Source organism: Felis catus, chromosome B2 (genome assembly GCF_018350175.1).
Source record: "Felis catus isolate Fca126 chromosome B2, F.catus_Fca126_mat1.0, whole genome shotgun sequence".
Classification (NCBI taxonomy): Eukaryota; Metazoa; Chordata; class Mammalia; order Carnivora; family Felidae; genus Felis; species Felis catus.
The window spans coordinates 57,159,039-57,184,673 of NC_058372.1; the positions used below are offsets into that span (position 1 = coordinate 57,159,039).

At 39.3% G+C, this 25,635-nt stretch overlaps 2 long non-coding RNA genes across 3 annotated transcripts; one reads left to right on the forward strand and one right to left on the reverse strand.

Annotated features, from left to right (window-relative positions):
- Nucleotides 1-4,544: 4,544 nt before the first annotated feature.
- LOC109499719 lies at nucleotides 4,545-11,664 on the reverse strand. 2 transcript variants are annotated; one of them, XR_002742311.2, is made up of 3 exons: nucleotides 11,530-11,664; nucleotides 5,278-5,383; nucleotides 4,545-5,159 (listed from the first exon to the last, which is right to left on the reverse strand). It is a non-coding gene; the product is annotated as an uncharacterized LOC109499719 (long non-coding RNA). The 2 variants fall into 2 exon arrangements; XR_006597878.1 differs by having other exon boundaries at nucleotides 11,439-11,568.
- Nucleotides 11,598-25,208, forward strand: LOC109499718. The gene is made up of 3 exons (XR_002157186.2): nucleotides 11,598-11,730; nucleotides 15,866-15,987; nucleotides 25,022-25,208. It is a non-coding gene; the product is annotated as an uncharacterized LOC109499718 (long non-coding RNA).
- Nucleotides 25,209-25,635: the final 427 nt, after the last annotated feature.

Consider the following 25,635-nt stretch of genomic DNA (forward strand, 5'->3'; position numbering starts at 1 on the left):
GAGCTGTCTTTCCAGACTTTGATTAGAACCTGGTCATCAGGTTCACATAGACGAGGTGACTCCTGTTTGGTAGTGGAAACCATTAGGCCGTATTTCTTTAAAGCCCGTTGAAATTTGGATAGAGAGATAATGTGAGTTTGTATTCCTAGAGTCTCTAAATCTAGCAAGAAGTCTGTAGTTAGGAGGGGTCACCCATGGGGGACCTCGAAAGGATTTAAACCCAGGGCTTCCTTAGGAGCAGCATAACTACAGAGAAGGGCAATTGACAAGGCTTTTTTCCAGTTTAATGATGTTTCTTATGTGAGTTTTTTAAATACCTTTTAGGTATCAGTTGGCCCTTTCCACCTTACTGGAGGACTGTGGCCTCCAAGCACAATGGAGGTGGTATTTGACATCCAGTGCTTAGGGGACAGTTTGAACTATAGTGGCCACCAAGGGTGGGGGGTGGGGAGGTCCATTGTTAGTCTGAAGTGAGTTTGGAAGGCCAAATTGGGAGATGACTTCATATAGAAGTTTGTTGACTATTGCAATTGCCCTTTCAGTCCCTGTGGGGTATGCCTCTATCCATCCTGTAAGGGTGTCAACAAGCTCGAGGAGGTATTTGTATCCTCCTCAGGGTGTCCTCTGAGTAAAATCCATCTGCCAGTCTTTCCCAGGGTAGGATCCGTGCCTCGTTATTGGTTGGATTAATTGAGGCCAACAGATGCCCTGGGGGTTGTTATATGTGCAGGTGGGGCAAGAGTTGAACCACTTGAGAAAGCCTTTTACTTTTGAATGTTCTGGAAATGAGAGTTTGTAAGGCATCTCATCCTAAATGAGTGGAGTTATAAAGGGCCTTGCCTAGTTTCCATAGAAGATTTTAAGGAATGGCCAACTCTTGAGTAGGGGAGCAAATGAGCAAATTGCCCACATATTGGAGAATAGTCCCCCCCCCCCCTCAATTAGTAAGTTTTGCAAATCCTTAGAGAGTGCTTGGCCAAACAGATGGAGGTTATTCTGAATCCCTGTGGGAGTACTGTCCGGGTAAGCTGTTGGGAACTATCGAATATAAACAGAACGCAAACAGAAATTGGGATTGTTGAGCCAATGGAATGCAGAAGAAAGTATCTTTAAGGTCCAGGACCATAAAGCAGAGGCTCTTTGGAGATATGGTACCCAGTATGACATATGGATTTGGTACAGTTGGGTGTAGAGGTATAACAGCCTCATTAACAGCTCATTGGTCTTGTACTAGGTGATAGCTGTTGTCCTTTTTCTTAACTGCTAGGATGGGAGTGCTGTAGAGTGGAGTTGTGGGAACAAGAAGCCCATGTTTTAAAACTTGGTGATTATGGGCTATAGTCCCTGTCTAGCTTCAGGTCTGAGAGGGTATTTTTGTGAAGGTAGTAATAGGGGTCCTTAAGTTGAATTATAATGGGTGTGGTTTATTGCCCTTCCAAGGATTTCCTGATCCCAGACACCTGGGATGACTAGGGAATCCCAGTCTTTCAGTACTTTTGTGGATAGATGGGGGTGGGGAGGGATGCTCCATAGGATAGCAGGAAAAGAAATATTAACAGCAATAGTTTTGTTTTGAACACAGTTGTACATAGGGAGCACATTAACTCAAATGTCATCAGGAAGGCTGTTACTAAAGTCTATCACATGACTAAGGGCTCTCATACAAAGTGAAAATCATGGGAAAGAGTGGGAACTTATCTTTCAGGTAAGGTACTCCTGGTCATGATTCTAAGATAAGGGCGAAAGTCCTACCTGTCAAGCCACCAAGCAGATCCTGAACAGCTGCCACAACTGCAACTGCTAGGTCAATTTGCCAAACTTCCTTAGATTCATCCAGTAGGGAGGCAATGAGACCAAATGGATCTGTACAGTTTAGTACATGTGGCACAGAAGACTGCATGAGCTCCATGTTCACTTTGGTTGCTCTTGCACCCCAAATTCCATGGCAGCCATGCAGAGATAGGTGCAGGTAGACACTGCACACGCAATGGGTTTGTGTCATAGTAAGGAAACTTGAGCTTAGAAAAACCCCCATCTATTCAAGGAACTACTGATAAACCTGTCCGTCCATCCCTGCAAAGAGAGACATTATCTTTATTATTCTGATCAGGAAACAAATCTGCCTACTGACTCAGAGGGAGATATTATCCTTATCACCCTGGATTATCTCCAGGGAGGGTGGGAAATGAGCTTCATTATCCTGGAGAATAAGCAAACCTGCTCCCTGCCTGGAGCAACTTTGCAAATATCCTTGAACAAAGTTGTCAGTGCTCTTTGCTCTGAAAGCCATCCAGAAGTGCCAGAATTATCTCTCAACACTACCTTTTAATATGTCTTGCCTTGATGACTCAAATTTAGCCTGAATGTCAGAACAACTCAAGCCAGTCTTCGTCCGTTGACTTCAGAAGATAGATCTTTCTGTTTAATACTTCACACAGTCATGAACTCAGGCTTCAAACTTTTTTAGTGGTGTATCCTAATCTCAAGCAGGTTCTTTCATACAGCTTCAATATATAAAACAGATCAAAACAGAACTGCTCCCACCGAGGGGATGAGGTGATGCTGTCATGAGCTGGGACTTCTCCAAAGCCCCCTTGCCTTCACCTTCCCTGCATTAGATTCTGTCCCCCTCCCCCTTGGCCTCTAAGCATCCTCAAAACCTCATCCTCCATATAAAAAAAAAAAAAAAAAAAAAAAAAAAAAACTGGTGAAAACCATCACTGTACTGTACATCACAGTGATTGATGTTTTATAATTACCAGCCCCCCCCCCTTATCAGGCAATGAGAGAAGGGATCATACAGGTATGAATAAATAAAAAATAGTTCTTCCTGGCATTAGTGGAGACAGAGGAAAACTGGTATTTTTAATTAGTCACTAAGGTGTGGAGGCAAATTGCATTGTTTCTGTTAATAGGAAATATGTCTAAGGGTGGCCTTAGAGGATAGTATTCACCTCTGTACCCATTTACCTACTTACTCATTTATTTAATTCAGCAGGAATAATTTTTTAAATTTTTTTTCAATATTTATTTTTGAGAGACAGAGAGAGACAGAGTGTGAGTAGGGAAGGGGCAGAAAGACAGGGAGACACAGAATTCAAAGCAGGCTCCAGGCTCTGAGCTGTCAGCACAGAGCCCAATGCAGGGCTCGAACCCACGAACATGAGATCCTGACCTGGGCCAAAGTTGGATGCCCAACTGACTGAGCCACCCAGGTGCCCCTCAGCAAGAATATTAATATTGATAATCATTATTATTACACAAAAGTTAATAAGACATGATCCCAAAGAAGGGATAAATGGATGCAAGTATTACCTAAGTAAAAATATTTTATTATTTTTATAATTACAAAACTTACACACATGTGCCCTAAGAGGGTATGATGTGTTTCTATGATATTTTCTGCTAGTTGACTTTTTCTGCCTAAGATGGTCACCAAGAATATGCACAATTCTTCATGTTGGAGAAAATAGAAAGGCTTGAGGGACACTTTTTTTTTTAATCTACCGGCTTTGAATGCACTGAATCTTATGAACTCTAAATACTCTTATTATCCTTAAATTTTCCCAGCAGCTAACCAAACTGTGCTATAGGAAGGATTATCCATATTAATAATATCCAGCTGCTTTTCTAACAAGATAAACTGATAATTATAAATAACCTAAGCAGAAAATAATTTCTTCTTAGGGAAGGGTCTAGAAGCTTGCTTTTGATTATATTCACCTATTGTCAAAAATGATAAGATCTACTAAGTTCTCTAGATATAGTATATCATTTAGCTTAATTTTCAGAACTACTTGATGAGTTAAGTACTATCCTACTACTGCAAGTAAAAAAAGGGAGGGTCAGGGGTGCTGGGTACTTGCCCAACATGCTACAGGAAGTAGGAAGCAGAATTGAAGTCTGTCCAGTTCCATTCCTGGGCTACTCAAAACTGTTCCATGCTTGATGAGCAAGAGGCCATTGCCAGCACCTCTTTACTCAATCATCCTTTGAGCGTTCACCATAAAAGGAAATTCATCTGTTTCCAGCTTCTCTGAACAATAAGCTCCTTGCATCTTTCTTTTCTCAATAATGTCAAAAGAAATATGAGAATATAAGTGAATTGAGACATGAATTTCCCTTTTTCTTATTCAAAAAGACTCTTGTGCAATAAAGAAAGCAAATAAATTGATAGAAATTCGGAGTATTAAATCTTGACAAAACTTTGAACAGATGAAATCATTTTTGTTTTTATTAATGACAAAAACCTTTTAAGAAGTCTCTTGGAGATGAATTCTCTTTCAATTTTGAACTAAAAGAAGATAGCAAATAAATGTAACAGATACTAGAGTAGGTAATATTATTTTTAATTTTTTGCTAAGAGTCATTAAAATAATGTTGACATACTACTCAACAAAAATGCGTGTCTTTGAATCATTTTTAAAATACAGGTTTTACAGGGGTGCCTGGGTGGCTCAGTCGGTTAAGCGTCCGACTTCGGCTCAGGTCATGATCTCACGGTTAGTGAGTTGGAGCCCGGCATCGGGCTCTGTGTTGACAGCTGGGAGCCTGGAGCCTGCTTCGGATTCTGTGTCTCCCACTCTCTCTGCCCTTCCCCCGCTCATACTCTGTCTCTGTATCTCTCAAAAAATAAATAAACGTTAAAAAAATAAAATAAAATACAGGTTTCCCCCAGTATTTGAAAACAGAGCATACCTAATGAACGCTTTTGTAGGCTGAAATGGCATAAACTGAAGAAGCGATTACCATTAATTTATATGGAAATTTTTCCAAGTGTTCCCAGACACAAAAAAATAATCTCTGAGGCTTTTCTGAAACCTTGGGACACGTCTTGCTAGTAGATACACACAGTAAGTCGAGATAGAGTGTGGATGCTCACAGAGTTCAGAGCTATGGTGGCTTGATGCAAAGATGCTGGGTGTCGTTCCAGGGAAAGAGCTTAGCAAGGCCACTCTCGCTGTTGGGGTTCGCGCTGCCTCTATAACCATTCACCGCAAAACAAACGCTGAAAGCAATTTTTGCTTTGCACGCTTTTTTTTGGAAAAGTGAAAATCCTCTTTAGATTTCTTTCAGTTAGCAAAAACAGGTACCAATGTAGATCTTTCATGAAAGTGAAGCGGCATAAGGCAAACTTTAAAAAAGCAGAGGGTGGACACCTGAATAACAAAGTCAGGAATGAAAATGGATTATAAAAACAATTCATAGAATAGTTTAATCCAAATGAGTATCTTGCGCTACAAAATTAATTTTTCATAGAACGTATTCAATAGTTACACTCTGCTTGAAGGCGTGAGAGCTTTGGAGCGCCTGGCTGGCTCAGCCAGTGGAGCGTGAGATTCTTGCGTAGTGAGTTCGAGCCCCATGTTAGGTATAGAGATTCCTTAAAAATAAAAAAAAAATAATAATCTTTAAAAAAAAGACAAGAACTTTATTTACCATATTTACACAATTTAAGATTCTGCTACAAGTATGTCTAACTAGCCAGGAATTAACATTTCTCTTTAATTCAAAAACTAAGCCTATATTTTACTTTTAAAATATAAAAATAATCAAGAAAATACCACCTGACCTACAGTCCCTTTTACTGTTGCACTAGCCACTGGGTTTCACCTCAGTGGAAAACCTTGATATGACCCTTTGTTGCATATGCTCTGTTACATGGGAAAATACTGCAACACATGTGCAGAAGGTTCGACCAAAAGTAAAATACATGATGTGAAGTCTTCACACAGCTGCCTGAAGAGTATACGGCCTGTCTCACTTGCAGCTAGACAGCAAGTCGTACCTTTTCCCCATCTGCTTTCACTAGTAATCTGTGTAAGGTTGACGGTGGGCAGTCAGAGGAAAGTTAAGAAGGGGCAATTTCTAAATAAAAATGTAGGATACCCACCTCCACGACAGACCATTTCCTAGAGAGAGGTTGCTGGCAGATGTTGAGATAAGGTATATATAATCATAGGATTTCCAGCCAAGAAGTGATATAGGGAAAGAAAATTCTTCCATCCAGTTATTAAGCCTAACCTTTAACTATACCCCAACCAGAGTCAGGAACTTTGTCACATGGCAGAGGGGCCCTTCCTCCTCTCTGACACTAACATGCCAGCAGAGTGCCCCTGGCTGGAAGCTGAGAGAGCTCAGAATTCTAGGCCTGGACATTTCAGGGCTGAGCACTGCAAAGTCAGCCGTCCGCTTCCAGCAATTCCTACCAAAAGTGGGAGACACTAGATCTTTTCCTGAAAACACGTCAACACTGAATTCTAAAACAGGCCCAAAAGTGACCAATAAATTCCTTCAGAACCCTCTCAAACCCTCCACTGAAAAATGAATTTGAAGACTATCTCCTCTTTTTCAACCAAATCTAGGCCAATTATTATTCAATCTGAATGGGCAGAAGACATAAAAGAGGAGCTAACCTGCTTTTTACCTCATTGTGAATAATCCGAAACCTCCTGAGCACGGTACGAGAACGCCTTTCCAATTGCAATAGATGTGTCCCTGATAAATGGCCTTTAACATGAGTTTCTGAATTTACTCACAGTATAGGTCCTGTTCCATGTCAACTCCAAGTTAGTGTCTAACGCTTTAACATCATTTCGCTACATTTTCCTCCCTCTTCATTCCAACCTCACCTTCTCTCCCCTGACCAAGTGTGTTCAAACTTCCCAAAATAGCTGTTGGGTGGATGTGGGCCTGTGTCTAACTTCCTAAGCAGGACACACCTATCTCTGCATTGAGTACAGAGGCGAGTGAGTTCAAAGTGATCTCAATAAACGCATCGCCAGCCAGTCCCTCCTTTCAAGCAGCTGTTATATGGGCTTATGCTACACTTAATTTATTAGCCTAAGACAAGTTAATTGCATAGTTTCCACAAAATAGAACATGTTGTTCATAGTAACTACATGCTAATTCCTTTGAAAACATCAGTAATTATACAGTGACTTTGCATCTCCCAACAATTGTGTGATTAACTGGTGTTACATGTTTGAAGCTATTAGCAAGCTCAGCACCTAGGCAGACAGAGTTCTGACAGGGTTTGTGCGTTAAAAGGACATTTTACTATCCTAGCTTTGTTCCCCAAGAACTTTGCCTTTTTATTAACGCTAGTGGGTTTGCACACAGCCCTGCTGAGGCAGGAGGGCTCTTGCAGCACCAACAGCCTTGACATTTAAGGCAACCACACAGAGGCAGCACACCTTTTCCAGGCACAGAACAGCGTGTACTCACAGAAGACAATATCAATGGTTGCCCAGTAAATACACATCTATAAAAAGTTCAGTAAACACACAGGTTTAGTGACTTGAGTTTTATGTCTAAATGCAGCTTGAAGATCACACTTCAGGCCGACTACTTGTGAGAAATGACTGTGGTTTGAAGGTATGTGGCCTTAGGATTCTGTCTCGTAAAGCCAAGAAAGAAGTGTCATTTTTGCCTGACGTGCTGTTTTGGCTTTGAACCTCACGTTTTACTGAATATTCTGCTTTGGGTTACGTTTATGATGCACTCTTAATTTCTCCAATGTCTTCTGGGCTTCTCTTTCTTCTCCAAAACTCCTTTTCTTTTTTTTTTTTTTTTAATTTTTTTTTTCAACGTTTATTTATTTTTGGGACAGAGAGAGACAGAGCATGAACGGGGGAGGGGCAGAGAGAGAGGGAGACACAGAATCGGAAACAGGCTCCAGGCTCTGAGCGGTCAGCACAGAGCTGGACGCGGGGCTCGAACTCACGGACCGCGAGATCGTGACCTGGCTGAAGTCGGACGCTTAACCGACTGCGCCACCCAGGCGCCCCCAAACTCCTTTTCAACCTCTCCAGGTTTGATGAGAAAACTTTTGTCATCACATTATTTTTTTTTTCCAAATATCCACTTTGGTTGGTGGCTTCAACAGAAGTGAGTCTTAGGAAAATGAGGTCACAAAGACTCCCCGTGAGTTTAAGTAAAAAAGTGTTTCCATTATAAAACTAAGGGGAAGTAAAGGAAATGCAAAAGTGTAGAAAGCAATGATTTTACAGAATATAGATTTCTTACCCAACTTTAATAAAATGCAATCAGCAGTCTGATTCAGCTACAAAACCCTTTTTCCCCGCCTCTTTTTTTCACAACGCTTCACAGTGGATGGGAGAAATATTCTTTAGATTTCAACCCTGGTCGTTTGGGGTTGGCAGCTCTATAGCACCCTCCCGGTTTTCAGTCTAGTAACTTGGCTTCTGGTATTTAATCCAAGTGTGGAAGCGTTCAGGCCATGCCCTGGGACACTAAATCATTCTGTGCATCCAATCTCAGGTCTCTCTTGAGGAAGGCAACTCCTGCCCAGAGAGGGAGACTCCACCCTTGACCTTGCCTGTATGACATGAACCCCTCAGCCATCTCTTTCTGCCCTCTGTTTCTTGTAAAGCAAGATCATGAGCCTGCTGGCCTGACGTGCCTGAGCTTCATGAATGATCATTCTCTCTGATTCAAATATCAGTTCTTTGATGATTCATTTTCAAATGGCCCCTGGGAATGATATCTGAAGTTCTATAAACTGTGGCTTTATAAAACCAAAATTGCTTTTCAGAGGCGGATTGAATTTCCAATGATGGAAAAGTTGAGCCATTACATTTCAGACTCCCTTGGAGTAGGGAGAGTGAAGAAATCATCTCCATGTTTCCTTGGATCCCTATATTTACCCCCAAAGCAGCAGCCTATAGCAATTTATCATTATCAATTCTATGTATTCACTAAAATTCAATGTAAAATTTGTAGTGTAAGCAGAATATATATATGAAAGCAATAGGGGAGTAAAGCAATCATATGAAGAGAATAATAAAACAATCAAAATGAAGAGAAATAGTAGAACATATCAAGAACGTATGTTTCTATGGTTCAAATTTCTGATTTTAATTATAGATCCACATTTGAAGTTATTTGAGGATTGGCATCCCACCAATTACTGAAAGGCCCATCATCTAATTTCTAAAAAGAAATAGTATTGGAGAAATTTTAAATCTTCTGCTCTACTTCTTTTTTTTTTTTTTTTTTTTTATGGGGAGGGGTAGATGGAGAGAGGCAGAGGGGGAGAGAAGTGGGAAGAGAGAGTGGGAGAGAGAGAGAGAATCCCAAGCCGACTCCATGCTTAGCACAGAGCCTGACAGCAGGGTTCAATCCCATGACCCTGGGTTCGTGACCTGACCCAAAATGAAGAGTTGGATGTTCAACCAAATGAGCCACCCAGGCACCCCACAAAGTTTATTGTTTGATAAGTAGGTTCCAGGTCCAGCATGGAGTCCAATGTGGGGCTTGAACACATGACCCTGAGATGAAGACCTGAGCTGAGATCAAGAGTTGGAGACTTAACCAACTGAGCCACCCTGGCACCCCTCTTCTGCTCTGCTTCTATAGAAAACCTGTGTTATAGGCAAAAACTTTTACCTGGCTTTATCTTTTTAAATGTTATACAGTCTGATAAGTTAGTTTATTATTTCACTTAGAGTCTGGTAACAAATACTTGACATTCCATTGTATTTGTTAATATCAGTAGAACAATGATCTGAAACAAGATACTTGCGAAGAGAACAATGGCTACTGGTTTCAATATCAATAATTCCTATATTTACTAGTTTTCTTCTTATTTTAGTAAATATTAAAAGGGCATTTTAAGCTTTTGAGGGTGAAGGCAGAGTTTGCATGGTTGATAACCTATATAATAACAAAATGAATTCACTGTCTACTATTTTACAAAGCACTGTACTAGGCACCATGTAAACTATACCGAATTTTCACTTATTGCAAGTTCTATAAAAAACAGTTATGAGTATAGCTTGTGTTTATCAAGCACTTACAAATACCAGGCTTGGCATTAAGAATTTACATGGATTATATCATTCAATCTTCATATCAACCCACATCAACATTTTATCCCCATTTCATAGAGAGGAAATCAGGTTCAGAGAAACTGGGCTACTTTCCCAACATCTCACAGTTAGCAAGGAGCAGAGCAGAGCCCCTGGAGCTTATGCACTAACAACTCTGGTGTAGATCTTCTCCCTCTTGTCAAGGGTACTTCAGTGTGAGAGGATTAATATAAGGATCAAAGGGAAAATCAAATAAATACTGCATACACCTGAGAACATGCATGTAAATTATTAAGCCAATAAAGGATTGCATGCATATTTGCAAAGTAGGAAACACAAAGTAGGTAATGTTATGTGACTGCCCTTATATTTATTTTATGGCTATTTGACACATATTGTTGTTTGACATTTTACATGTATATGAATCCCTCCCTCAGCTAGATTCTGACCTTACCAATGAAGGACCATGTTTTCTATTTTAGGAATCTGCCATAGCACTTAGTACAATGACATTCACATAGTAAGTGCTTTACAAATATTTGTGGAAGGAAGGAAGGAAGGAATAATAGGCAATTAAGACAATTTTGCATATGGTTGTGTGGAGTAGCTATATGCAAGGGATAGCAACAGCTTAAAGTGAGATAGCAAAAGCCTGGATAAGGCAGATTAGAAAAAATGGATAGAGTCAGGAAGTGGGTTATAAAATAAGCAACCTTTATGAAACACTATTTGAAGTGCTTTTGAGGTAATAAACCATTTACTCTTTACAATAACAATCCTGTGAGGTAGGTACTATCCTTATTCCCACTTTATAGATGAAACACACAAGGATAAGTAATTTAACATCACCCAGGCAGGAAGTGGTTGCATAAAGAACCCATGCAGTTTTGTTCTGCCCTTGGCCAAATAGAGGATCTGAGAGTACTTTGAGCATCCACATGGATGCTAAGACTCAAGGAGAACAATGATTCAAAGGTTACAACAAAAATTCAGGGCTGGAATGTCAGAAAGTTATATAGTATTACCTAACACTGAGAGAAAGTTGGAATGGGAAAAGCAAAAAGGGAAAATGAGCAGGCGTGCCATTTTTTTCACATTCAGCTTAAGTAATGTTCAGAACATTCCCTGGAAGCCATCTTAGGAAAGGAGCCTGACCGGGAAGAAAGGGGCGGGAGCTTAACAATAAGAACCACAACAACAGACGTTTGCATAGCCCTTTATATTTTGTGGGAATTGCGTTTAGTGAGGTAATTAACATACATTCTAAATTCAGTAACTGAACTCATATACAAGGTTATTTGACAAATTATTTCATTGTTCTTCACAGTTTTATAAAAGTCATTATGTTTCTTGGTTTGGAGAAGAAAAAACTGAGACAGAGTTTTAGGGACTTGCCAGTGGTTTCTCCCCTAAATAGACCCGCAAGCAGGTCAAAGCCTGATCTGGCTCACTGTCATGCAGATTTCAGTTAACAGGAAACCCAGTCTGAGCAGCCGTCCCTACCTGGCAGCACAAACCAAAGCCACCCCCACTCAAACCCCATCGCTCTTTATCTCATCTTTGATTGTCTTGGGCAACACAGCATTCATCCTTCCCATGGCTTACCTCTACATTGTGTTTATTTTCTATTTGCTCCCCCTGGAATATAAACTCTATGAAAGCAGGGTCGGGGTCAGTCTCATTCTGTAATCTTTACCTATAAAATGTCCGGCAAGCAGTAGGCCTTCACTCAAGGTTTTTTGCAGAAGTGAACGAAGCCCAAATCCCCGAGCCTGTAGTCTCATCACTGGCAGAGGACACGTTGGCTGAAACCGGGCAGGACAGCGGAGCAATGCATTCCTGCGGTTTCTCCCCCTCCCACTGTTCCAGCTCTGAGATAACTGCTCATTTACAAGAGGTAATGTGGGCAGGGAATGAAAGAAAACAGGAATTAATTGGGGGACTTTATGGGAAACTCTTCCCAACAATGAAAAGTGGTTTTGGATTGAGTAATGCTGGGAAGATTGTAGGGTAACCGAGACGTACGGAGAAAGCAAACGGGATAGAAGCAGTATACCAAAAGGTCATTCGGGACTTCTCTGGTTTACACTGAGTTTACATTAATTCATTAAGTAATTTATTATCAGGTCCTACCTAAAACACACACTTTATCAAAATGTTCACATTAAATATAACATCCTTAGAGTTTCTTTCCCATATCCTATATTCTTTTAGGGTTGTTTTTTTTGTTTGTTTGTTTGTTTGTTTGTTTTTTTAACGTGTAAAAGTCAAATGAATCTCCTTTGTGCACATATTGTTTCTGGTTTTTGTTTTGTTTTGTTTTGTTTTTCTTGCCGTATCCAAAGATAAATAAGTTCTGGTTTAGGGCGCCTAGGTGGCTCAGTCAGTTAAGCATCTGACTTCAGCTCAGGTCATGATCTCACGGTTAGTGGGTTCAAACCCCACGTCAGGCTGTGCTGACAGCTAAGAGCCTGGAGCCTTCTTCGGATTCTGTGTTTCCCTCTCTCTCTGCCCCTCCCTCACTTGTGCTCTCTCTGCCTCTCTCTGTCTCTCTCTCTCTCTCAAAAGTAAATATACTTAAAAATAAAATAAAATAAAAAAATAGAGACCTAAAGAGTGAGAAGGAACCAGATGGGCAAAGGGTGGAAAGAATATCTCTCCATGCAGAACAACATTCTTCCTTTCTTCTTTCCAATTTTGTGTTTTGGTAATCAGCGCACATAAAATCCCTTTATGTAGGGATTGTTGATTCCCTGGAACCTTCTTCCTCCTCCATGATTGGTTTTAGCCAATCATGGTAATGCTATGCCCCTTCACCAGTGATTGGTTTCAGGGTGGGTGTGAAACTATATTCTGGCAAGTGGATATGATAGAAGGCTTCTGTAAGAGTTTTGCTTCTTTTTAAAGCAGAAAACTAGAAAGGAGAGCTTACTGTCACTGCCCCTTCCCTCTTCTCGCCTTCAGTGTAGAAGTGATGCCTGGAGTTGTGGCAGCTATTTTAAGACTATGAAGCAACAAGCAAACATGCTATGTGTAGCTGAATAAAAAAATGCAAACAAGATGTATCCTTGATGAACTTACTGAGTCATTGGACAGCCCTGAAGTCTGCTGCCTGCCAGACTTTGTCTCATGTGAGAAAAAAGAAGCACTATTTTTAAGTAACTTTAGATTTTTCTATTATTTGCAGCTGAAAACATTCCTGATACAGCAAAGTAGTAGTGTGATCATATTTTAAAGATCTTTTCTTTTGGGGGGGGGGGGTAGAGGGAGAGAGAATCCCAATCAGGTTCCATGCTGAGTCCCTGGTTCTATCTCACTGTTAGGGGGGTGGGGTGCTCTATCTCATCACTGTGACATTGGGAAGTGAGCCAAAATCAAGAGTCCAATGAGGCTTAACGAATTGAGCCACCCAGGCACTCCTTAAAGAAAGTCATTCTTAAGGAAGATCCTGCTGTTTGAGAGACCTTTTAAGGAAGCTCTCTATACAATATGGAAAATTGACCACTAACTAGACGTTACTATAAATTTTCTATGCTGAGTACAGTTCATGTGACAAATTCATAATCACACAGACATCAGATAAAGGGAGATTTATCACTGTAAGATGAGAACAAAGACTTTAGAACCTTTTCTCCTTAGATAGAGGTGTCTTTTGAAGAAGGCTTTTCTGAGAAAAAGCAGAGTTAAGTCTAGGTGGAATTGTCACATCAGACTCCATTCAGTCTTTTCTTTACGCTAACTGGTTACCTGTTAGGGCAATAATTCTCAAAGTCCTTCTGTAATAAAAAGATTATGATATTTGATATTCTATGGCTCATTCTATTCTATTTTACATAATTTCTGTGAGAATGAAATTCAGATACAGGATACAAATAAGCTTTCATTGCCATTGCCAAAAAAAAGCACATGGAAAACAAAGAAAGGTAATAAAATACATTAAGTCTGTTGATAAAGAGGATTATACCTGATGACCCTTAACAATAATGATACAGATGGAATGTGACAGGCAATCAGGCCTCCACATTTTTTTTAATATGATACATCAAGAGATTCTTCCCTCATAAAATCATCAATGCTGCTGACCATTTCAAAGGGAAAAAGAAATAAATCCTGAACTCTGGATCCTATTAAATCCCATCTGACTAAACTCACTATTCAATTCTCACTTCTAGGAGGCTTTGAGTCAAATCAAGTTCCATTGCTTTGAAATTTTATACCTCTATACCTAATGATACAGAGCTACCTAAAAAAATGTGTGTGGGATTTAAATAAAGAGGAATGAGTGGTAATGAGGAAATCACTCCAGCTAGAATAAGACCTATGCTCTAATCTGTCAATGGCAATCAATCAATGTCAGATATTTTTTAAAACCTATTGTCATCTATTTCATATTTTTGCCATGAGATAATTGTTGAAATGTATTTCCTGGTTTTTCAATATTGCATATCTTTCCACTCTGGTTTTTTTCTCTATGAAATTGTTATATTATTAATAAGTATTTTCTAAAGCTTTTAAAAAATTGTTTAAATAATTAAGTATAAATAATTAAGTATTACTTCTGGCTATAGTCCCATACTACTTATCTTATAGCAATAAATTCAACTTTTCTTTAACCTGCCTAATTGCTAAGGTACACTTTCTGAATGAGTCAGAGTGCTATAGATGCAAACAACAGAAATAGGCTCCCAGTTGATTTACACAAAGAAAACACTGGAAGATATCAGCCCTCATTATCAGACAGTAAGGCTAAAGAACCAGACCCAAGGTATCCCTATTAGTCCAGGATCTGGGGATGACAGGAATAGTGTCATGGTGGCAAAAATCTAGACTCTCACTCCTGGATTAGATGAATCCCTACCATTTTCTGTCTTTAATCTTCCTCCAAGATTTAAGTTCCAGGCAATAAGTGTTTCATTAACCTATTTTCAATCATATACTCAAATATTGGTTAAGAAACTGTAGGCATCCTGGAGTACAATCCTACCAGGCTAAACTAATAATAATAGTAATAATAATTATAATTATAATTCCTCTAAAAGGAATGTGGTGTCAAGAAGGGGAAATGAGGGGCACCTTGATGCCTCATTCAGTTCAGTGTCTGACTCTTGATTTTGGCCCAGGTCATGATGAGATTAAGCCCCATGTTGCAGTCTGTGCTGACAGCTCAGAGCCTGCTTGGGATTCTCTCTCCCTCTCTCTCTGCCCCTCCCTCCCACTCATGCATGTGCACATGCGTGTGCACTTTCTCTCTCTCTCTCTCAAAATAAATAAACAAACATTTAAAAAATAAGAAGGGGAAATGAATGCTTGGCAGTCACAGATTTAAGATGCCCAACACACCATTCTTAACCATTTTCTGTAAACTGCCTTTCCTATTTTCAACTCATGACTAAATGAAATAATTTTTTGCAGCCATTCTAAAAAATCAGGAAGCTCCTTATCATTTGCTTGATGGCCTCAGTAACTGAAGTACGGGAGGAGCTAAGTGGCTTTTATTCAAGCTGGAGTTCTGATCATGGAAAGCTCTAGGGTTCATGATACAGTCAGTTCACTAATGGAGTTTTCTCCCCATTGCTGAGTGGCAACACAGTCAGTTGATTTGATGAAGTGGCTTGTTGTGCATCATGTTGAGTGTGAAAGGTATGAATGATGTCACCCAAAACAATATGATCAGCTATGCTTCATTCCTCTTTCATATCACCAGCTGACCAGTCGTCACCATGGACATGGCCTTCCTTCTCTTCTTTGCTGTCCTGTATTAATCCAGAATGCCCAGTTCATCCCACATTTTGATTCCCTCTGTTGCTTCCTTGTTCCTGCTGGTAACTTGCTTTCTCCACTTTGTTAATATCTACTCCTTCTCCTTCCTCTCCTCCTCTTCCTTCTTCTTCTTTAAGTAGGCTCCACACCCAACATAGGGCTTGAACTCATGACCCTGAGATCAAGAGTCACATGCTCTATGGACTGAGCCAGCTATGTGCCCCTTAACTATCTTCTTAGTAAGGAAATCCTGCCATCCTTTATTTTTATAGGGGGAACAGAAAACCTTAGAAAGGAGATGTGTGTGCCAAACGCTAAACTCAGGAGAACGCTGGCCAGTTGTTTAACAGTTTCAGACTCATCAAGGAGCAGAATGGGAGAAATACTTTAAAAGGTAATTACATTCTTTGCTTAGGTTTTTGGCAGAGTTGACAGTATTGAGAAATAGTCAAATTCAACCTGTGGAATAGTTTTAAGAAAAAAATAAAAATTTTGATTACATATTGATTTTTCTTAGGATAAGGAGAATGAGGTAGCCTCTTGTTTTGTTGATGAGCCAATTTTCTTATCCAGTCTGTTCATTGATACGATTCTATTGCTGATTGCTAACCCAATTATTTCATAAATGGTTAAGTTAGATTTTCAGAGGAGTATACTTGAAAGTTATCAGAAATAATCTGGACAAGCTTCTCTTCATTTTCTTTCTCAGTTCAAGTGCTAAGAAATAGTCCTAACAATAGTTTAAGGCATCATTAGATATGTATCTTTGTTTGGGCAGAGCATGTATGATTTGGTCTGGGAGTCTGAATTGCCCACAAATACTTCACTGAACTTTTCAGAGAGGTTAGCTACCCTCACAGCTGAAGCAAAAGTTCATGTCATACTACCTTTATTAGTATCCCTGCAATCCCAGAAAGAGAAAACAGAAGAATGAGGACAGAAAGATGGGAGAGCCAGTCCAAGGATGACCGACCAGGACAACCTTCCAGTTTTGCTTCTTCCAAGACCCTGACAAAGCAGCCAAGCCATTCCCACCGGCCCCAGAGTCCCTGTATACCTACAACTCAGTACACTTTTCTCTCTCCATACTAGTCAATGACCATTTGTACTGCTCATGACACTGCCTACAGGGAGAATTTCCTTTCAAGCCTGTCCTTCCATCCCTGGGTGGGGCTGTAATGAGTAATCTATTTTTCTGCTGGCACTAATGTATGGTGAGAATTCATGTGTAAACTGGGCCTGTCATCTCTTCTTCTCTCACTTGGTCACAGGGGATCACTCCTTCTCTCTCACACCTCATGAGGCCCCAGATGTGAGTTGAGGGAAGTCCATTGATACAGCAGTGGCAGGTGCCATGAGAGTTTGAAATACATGGATATGTATTTACTTGTGCCTTCTGGGCATGTTCAGGCTGGACCCCAATTTTTCATTTCTATCATAAGTCTGCTGATACATCTACCAAACTTATCACTCATTATGTCTGATAATAGCATAACAGCAGTTCTAGTTGTTTAGTCACCTGACGTTCCGTGATCGGGCACACAATTTCTACCAGCGTCTAGTAAAATATCCAAAACCAATTTAATACCATTTGAGACCACTGTTGTTATCTCCTCTTCCTGAACCTCCTAAGTTGTATTGGCTCTGCCCATTTCAAAGCCTGATTCTCCAGCCTTTCTCCTAAACAATGAGTACCTGAATCCTTCTAGCAAATTCCTTTTATTTAAATTAAGCAGTCTGCTTTTGTTTCTTGCAACCAAAAATCTCTGACATATGAAAATTGTGTACTGGTCAGGCAGGTTAGGTAGTTATGTAGTGGTTAGTTCCTTCGTTCTGAATTATGTATTTTCACATTAGCATATGTTATCATCATGACATTATTTATTGATCTGCTACAGCAAAACGTAAGAAAACTGAGTTCCCATTGTGCCAAAGAGAAAAAGCACCTTGGGTCTCTTGCCTCTACAATAAAGCAAAGTAAAACACAACAACACTGTTTACATCTAATTTGATCCTAGACTTCCTTCTGTGGTTATTTCACATCCAATTCACACAACATTCAATGCTATGCATTTAACTAACCTAAGTGTGAAACTACATATCCACTCCTGAAATTCTGTTAATTTCATATAAAAGAATCAATTACAGGGGCCCTTGGGTGGCTGACTCAGTTGAGCAACTGACTCTTGATTTCAGCTTAAGTCATGATCTCATGGTTCGTGAGTTCAAGCCCCACATTGGGCTCCACCACTGACAATGCAGAGCCTGCTTGGGATTCTCTTTCTCTCTCGCTCTCTCTCTCTGCCTCTCCCCTGCTTTTGTGTGTGTGCACTCTCTCTCTCTCTCTCTCTCTCCCTCTCTCAAAATAAATAAATAAACTTTAAAAAAAAAAAGAATCAATTACAGGGATTTTTTTATGCTTTAGTGAGAATTATATTTTTTGTAGCTACTTAGATTAGGACATTAAAACTGAAAAAATATCAATATCATTCTTAAACTCCTTTTTCCTCAAAACAACTTCCTGTAAACTAGTCAAAGAGATAGCCAGTTTGCTGGAGAACAGAAGTGAGAGGAGCACTTTTCAATGCATTCCTTTGAGGCTTTAAAATTTGGCATTATGTTGGGGCACCTGGCTGGCTCAGTCGGTTAACTCACAGTTTGTGAGTTTGAGCCCCGTATTGGGCTCTGTGCTGACTGCTCAGAGTCTGGAGCCTGCTTCAAATTCTGTGTCTCCCTCTCTCTGTGTCTCCCTCCCCCATTCATGCTCTGTCTGTCTCTCTGTCTCAAAAATACATACACATTAAAAAAATTATAATAAAATAAAAATAAATAAAATTTGGCATTGTGTTAACAGATGTCAATTCAAAACATAAAATAAAACCATCAGCTTTCAGAAAAGCAAGTAAATAATCCAATAAACTGTGCTGATGTATCTTTGTATGAAAGAATAATAAATGTTTGGTAAAAATTATGTTTTTAGGCAACACTAAATGATAACATTTAGGGATGTACACCGGATGGTAAAAATACAAACAAAAATAAAGAAATTATTACCACAAAAGTCATTGGGGCAATAAAATTTCAGCAGCAGTGGAGAGGGTTATGTTGAGGTAGAGAGAGGTGGCTGAGAGAGGTGGTTCCTATAAGAGTGCTTACCTTACACTAATTGATTCTTTTATACAGTTTTCTGTATCTGTGTTATATTTCACAATACAAAACATTCTCAAGAAAAGTCTTGTTTTTTGAAAGATTTTTTAATGGGTTGGGAAAATGCTCACAATATAAAATTCAGTGGAAAAAGGGCAGGTACACAATTCTGTAGATTCCAGGTATGCATATGCACAGTGGATATTTGCAGAAATAGACATTACAATAAATATACCAAACGTGAATTGTATTTCATTTTTTTCTTATTTCATATAGCTCCTCTCTTAGCTTAAATGTACAACATCATAATTTGTAAGATAATATTACAGAGGTAAGGTGATAAATCTAACTTGCCAGGTAAGCACTGTGTTAACCCTTCTCCTTCTTCAGTTCCTATCAAGGTAGGCATTTAATAGGTTATAATCATAACATTTTAGAGCTAGAGAAAAATCATGAGATCATCTTCTCACATACCTCTATTTCTCAGAGGTAGAAACCAAACAGCAGATAGGCTAACTTGGCCAAGGTCCAAGATTAGGTAGTCTTGGACCTGGGACAGGGCCCAGTTTCTCTGCTCCCTCTCACACTGATGTATGCATTGCATGGAGGGTGAACACAAAGCCTTGCTCTTTAAGAAAAGTTTTACTGACTTTTCCCAGAACGTGAGTATTATGAGAATTATCATTGAGCAATATTACCAATAAAATGTAAATTTGTAATGCAACAGCAAATGCTGAAAATTAACGTTGGAGAGATTTTATTTTTGAATTTTTTAAAGAAAGCAAGAACAGGGGCGCCTGGGTGGCTCAGTTGGTTGGGCGTCCGACTTCGGCCCAGGTCGTGATCTCACGTCCGTGAGTTCGAGCCCCGCGTCGTGCTCTGTGCTGACAGCTCGGAGCCTGGAGCCTGTTTCGGATTCTGTGTCTCCCTCTCTCTCTGATCCTCCCCCATTCATGCTCTGTCTCTCTCTGTCTCAAAAATAAATAAATGTTAAAAAAAAATTTTTTAACAAAAAAAATAAAAAAAAAAAAGAAAGCAAGAACAATAACACATTCTGTGACTTCTAGAAGACCTGCTTGAATTCACTTATCTAACATGGTAATGGTAGCTTGTGACTGCAATAAAGTCCATCATTACTGCTTTTATTGCTATAAAAATGATAAAGCCTACACGGCAACTGCTTTCGATCACGCTTGTTTGGACAGGCTGCTTCTGACTTCCACCTCATTCGTACTTTAGCCCCACTTCTGTGCCATGTAGACCCAAGCAGTTTGCACAAACACCACATGACCTCAACTGTACCTCCCAGAGAGAAGGAAAAAATAAATAAATAAAAGAGACAAATTACTAATTAATAGATTAAATAAATAAATAAATAAATAAGACAAATGCTAATTGCCACTCTGTTTCACCTAGTCTTCATTTTTTAAATTAGTTTTCAAAACGCTTCAAGTTTTAGTTCCTTGATATATAATATTCTAACTTTCCTCCCCACATTTTATTACTTTCTGAAAGATAATCTGTAACCTCTAACCTTCACTGAGCACCTACTACATGCCAGACACCATCCTCAGGGGTAGGAATATAGAAATAAATAAATGTCTCTTCCCTCAAGAAGTTCGTTATCTAGTGAAGAAGCAGCTACACAAATAAGCTGATGATGGCAACAAGATGTGGGTGGTACTATGTGGAAACCAGGGAATGTTCTGCTGATACTTAACACAGGTGGGTGGCTCTACATTTCTATCCCTCTGTATAACATCTTAGAGCCACAGGATGAAACCAAGTGAAGCCCTACAGGTCCCAATCCCCAGTTCCTGTCAAGCTTATATAAGCAAACAGCTTTTCTGTCTGAATGTAGAAAACAAACACTATACTATACAAAAAAAACACTAAATAAATCCCTCAGATAGAATTTCAAAGACTAGAGTGTAAAAAATATACATGTTTTATCTCTACCTTTCCACGAAGTGGACAGAGAATTAATTCCATAAAGAAGGGGACTGTGGAAGACATTGTAATACACTAACCATCATCCAGGTCATTCCTTATGAACAGATTCTCAATTTTATTTGGGGCAATAATGTGTACAGCCCATAGTACTTTGTAAGATAATTACTATTCCAGACCCTTTTGCTGTTAAACATACCAATGTGGCACAGTTCTGCCAATGAGATTTCATGGAAATCTGTCAGGAGGCTTCTGAGACTTTTTCAATGCTTGTAAAAACAGCAATAAGAGAAGAACTTCCTTTTACTACTTCTTTCTGATTTGAAATCAGATAAGATGTTTGGAGCTGTGGCAACCACGGAGCAATGAGGTGGCAAGAATAAAGACAAAAGCCAGCATGCTAACGACACAGAGAAGAAAGAATCTGTATCCTTGGTAACATTTTAGGGGGGTTGGACTGTGGACTGCCTGCCCTCAATTTCTTGTTAGGTAAACATTACATGTGTCTATGAGTTAAGCCATTTTAAAATGTTTATTATGTTACTTGCTGCTGAAAGCATTGCTAATACAGATAAATATCTAACTTGTTCATCTCTCTAACTTTAGTACTGAGAACAGCGGCTGACATGTAGTAAGTGGTCAAAGAATAGTTAATGAAAGAATAAAGAATGAATGGATTTTAGATCAGGTACCAAGCACCATACCTAAACTTGTGGGTGGTAAAGATATTGTACTTATTTTATATTGAATTTCTATCTTGAGTATAATTTCTCTAAAAATAAAATGTGCAATGCAAATTTTGTTTGCCTTACACTGCTTTATCCTTGCTAACAAAAGCTCAATTTTTTTTATCCTTCAGCACATTATTCAAGGGAGGACAGACCCTTCTTTGGTCCCAGGAAAATCAGTCTTGTTTGATTCAAGCCAATTGTGATAGTCTCATATCCTTTGCCTATGCCTGGGCATCGGAGACACCTGGAGCCAATGGGGCTGTTGAGTTTGTGCTGAAAAATCAGTTGATAGCCTTATGGGGTTTCCCTTGTGCATAACAGTTGATTTTCTCTTGCTGCTCTTAAGATTCTGTCTTTATCTGGAATCTTTGACATTTTAATTATATGTATCTTGGTGTGGACCTCCTTGGGTTTGGGGTTTTTTTTTTTGGGGGGGGGGGGTTTCCTTGTTTTTTCTTTTTATAGTATTTCTGCACTACCTGGACCTGGATTTGGTTTACTTCCCCAGGTTAGGGAAGTTTTTAGCTATTATTTCTTCAAATGATTTCTGCTACTTTCTCTCTCTCTTCTCTCTCTCTTCCTTCCCCTATAAGGACAATGTTAGTAGACTTGATTTTGTCCCAGAGATCTTTTAATCTATCTTCATTTTCTTAATTCTTTTCTCTTCTCATTGTTTAGCATCGTTGCTTTCCAATACCCTGTCTTTCAGATCACTGGTCCATTCTTCTGCATCTTCTAATCTGCTGTTATTTCCCTCTCGTGTATTTTCCATTTCAATTATTGTATTCTTCAACCCTGAGGATCTTTATGATCATTATTTTGAAGCTTTTCTCAGGTAGATTGTTTATCTTCATTTTGTTGAGTTCTTTTTCTGGACTTTTGTTTTGTTCTTTCATTTGGAGTCAGTCTTCTTATTTTGATTGACTTTCTGTGTTTGTTTCTATGAATTAAATGGAAAAGCACTTTTTCCTGTCTCAAAGGAATGGCTTTGTGTAGGAATTTCCTTGGGTAGACTGCATATTCCTGGCTTTGGCTGGCTAGCTCGAGCTATAGCAGGCACAGGCTAAGGGTCACAGGGCACTCTACACAGAGATGCCCTGGCAAGACAGAAGAAGCTGAAGCAGGTACAGGCTAGAGCAAGGGGAGATATCAGGGTATTCCATGCAGAGGGCTCCCTGGCAGGATGACTGAAACTGAAATAGGTGCAGACTGGATGGTCCTGGGGTGCTCCAAAGAGGGTTATCCTAGCAGGACACCTGGAGCTGAGATATAGGGGCATAGGGGGTATGAGATACAGAGGGTATAGGGAGACTGGTAGGATAGCTAGAGCTGCAGTGGGTGGGTGATAGGAGGTTGCAGGGCACTCCATACAGAGGGTGCCCTGGTGGAGCTGAAGCAGACGTGGGCTAGGTATGTCTCAGGGTGCTTTGCACCTGTTGCCTTGGCCAGACAACTGGAGCTCCAGGGGTACTGTCCAGGGGTGTTCTGGTACGCACCATGCTAGGACCACCTTAGTGTTATGGATGGAGCTTGGGCAGGTGTGTGGCCCTGGGGGGCCAGCTGGGGTGATATGGGCTAGGGGCCCAGGACTCACTGAAGTGGCAGGTGGGCTAGGATGCCCAGGCCCTGGTTCTGTCTATGCCATCAAGGTGGAGAAGTAGCATAAACAATGGTGCTCACCAGTCCCTCTGACTCTCAAGAGCAGTCCTCATGTCCCCTGCCATTTTAGACACTCAAGGGCTGGTGAGACCTTTGAATCATGGCTCTTTTTCTGTGCCCCAAGGAAGATGAATCTGCAAAGAGTTTCCTCCACTACCATCTTGAACCCAAATTTTGTTTCTTCATACTGAAATGTCTTTTCTGCAAATTGTCACAGCAGTGGAAATGTCACTTTACTTCTAGGTAAACCACTGAATCATTAATCTTGTCCTAAGTCACTCAGTGTCCCTAGTATTGTTGTAACTAATTAAGTGAAGAACTTCGGTTGAATAATATATATAATATAATATAATATAATATAATATAATATAATATAAAATATATAATTTATTTTAATAGTATTCTTGAGAAGATTGATCTTAGACACTTGATCTTAGACAAAAGGCCGAGGAGCGATGAGAGAAGTATTGATAAATGTGTAGAGATTCTGTAAAATGTTGAAAAGTTTAAGCAACAAAGTAACATTAAGTTGTGACATTTATAAAACATGGTATTTACTTGTTTGTTGATGTATTCATTCACATGCAGATGCTCTCGCTAGAAAAGCAGAGGGATAGGCAGACATAAGAAAGATTAAAAACCCTCACAAACTAGGCAGAGACAAGAAGCTGAATAAAACTGGAGCCAAAAAACAAAACAAAACAAAACAAAACAAAACAAAACAAAACACTATGAAATTGAAGGAAGGAAGAGAGCCTTAGTTCATAATATGTTGTATGATTTAGATTTTTACTCAAGTGAGATATTAGAGAATCATAGGTTAACCACCTAAATGCGATAATTTTCAAATAACTTAGAAAAAGTATGGTTTGATTTATTCTAAGAATTGCTATCATTAACTTAAAATTTTATCTTTGAAGAATAAATCATAATAATACTGTTTTTTCCATACAGTAAATATTCCTTCTATTTATTCTTATTGATCCTATTGGAAACCTTGTTTTTTATTGCCTTGTTTAAAATCTAAACCATCAATAAGATAGCAAAGCATATTTTAATGACACTTAAACCTTTTGCAACCTTGAACAAGTAGAAGACTGGCAATAAGACTTTAATCTGTCAGCTCGGCAATTTTCTAAACCTGTCACTAAATTCTGTGAATCCACTTACCCAAAAGGTCAGCAGAAGTAAAGTCTTCATTGCACAAGTTGATACCAGTACTATGTCGTTTGCCAAGAACACTTAGTAAAATAAAGAATTCCATTGTTTCAATAGGTTGACCTAGCAACTTAGTCAGAAAGGTGAGTTTTTTTGGTTTTTGGTTTTAAGTCTATTTATTTATTTTGAGAGAGAGAGAGAGAGAGAGAGAGAGAGAGAGAGAGAATCCCAAGCAGGCTCCATGCTACCAGCACAGAGCCTCACATGGGACTCAAAACCATGAACTGTGAGATCATGACCTGAGCCAAAATCAAGAGTTGAATGCTTAACCGACTGAGCCACATGTGTCCCAGAAAGGTTTTCTTTATACTAATTTAGATGAAGAGACAGAATAAAGTCAAATAACTGTTTTAAGGTAGAGGTACTCCAAAGTAGTGCTTAAGGGCTCTGAAGTTTGATAGATCTGGGTTTGAATCTTGACTGTACCAGCTGTGAGATCTTAGTTTACTTTCTCTATGATTCAGTGTCTCCATTTGTGAGATGGGGATAATAATAGTTCAAATGCAACAGACACTGCTGTCTCTCAATATCCATTCTCCCCTTCTTCCTCAGCAATAGAATCTTAATTTTTTAGCTAGACACATAAATGATTGAAAAAAAAATCTTTTACAACTAGATGTGGTCTAAGTTCTGGGATATATGTGGAAATGGTATGTGCTACTTCTGGGAAGTGTCTTTAAAGAAAGAGGGTGTGACCTCTTGCACCCTTCCTTTTTCCAACAGCTGGAAAATGACGTGATGGCAGGGCTATAGCAGCCTGCTTTGTCCTTGAGTCAGCCTTGTGAATGAAAGCTACATATGCCAGAAGTATAAAACAAAGATTGAATCCCTGCCACTACGTCATATCATCCCTGGACTGTTTCTGGAACACTGGAACAGGAAAGAGAAATAAACCATCTACTTAAGCCATTGTTTAGTGGTATATAATTCTTCTCTCTCTGTCAACCTTAATCCTAATTGATAATACTACCACAAAGAAAGGTTTTGAGAATTAAATGAGATCACGTGTGAGCTATATAGTAGGTGCACAATAAATGATGCCTATTATCATTATCATTATTAGTAATATTCAAAGATAATATTATGGACTAAAAACACATAAGAACAAAATATATCTATAAAAACATACCTTTCAGACCAGTGGCATTAAGGAATTATAAAGACACTTATCAAAGAATAAACTCTATCCTGGGAAGCAACTTTTGATGTGATAAAATAAATTACCTGCAGTAAAGAAAAGAGGTCAAATATCTAGAATAGCTCCAAATCTCCATGGTAACCATATGATTTCTTATACCGAGTGTCATCCAATGTTCCCAGTCTGAAAGACCTTGAAT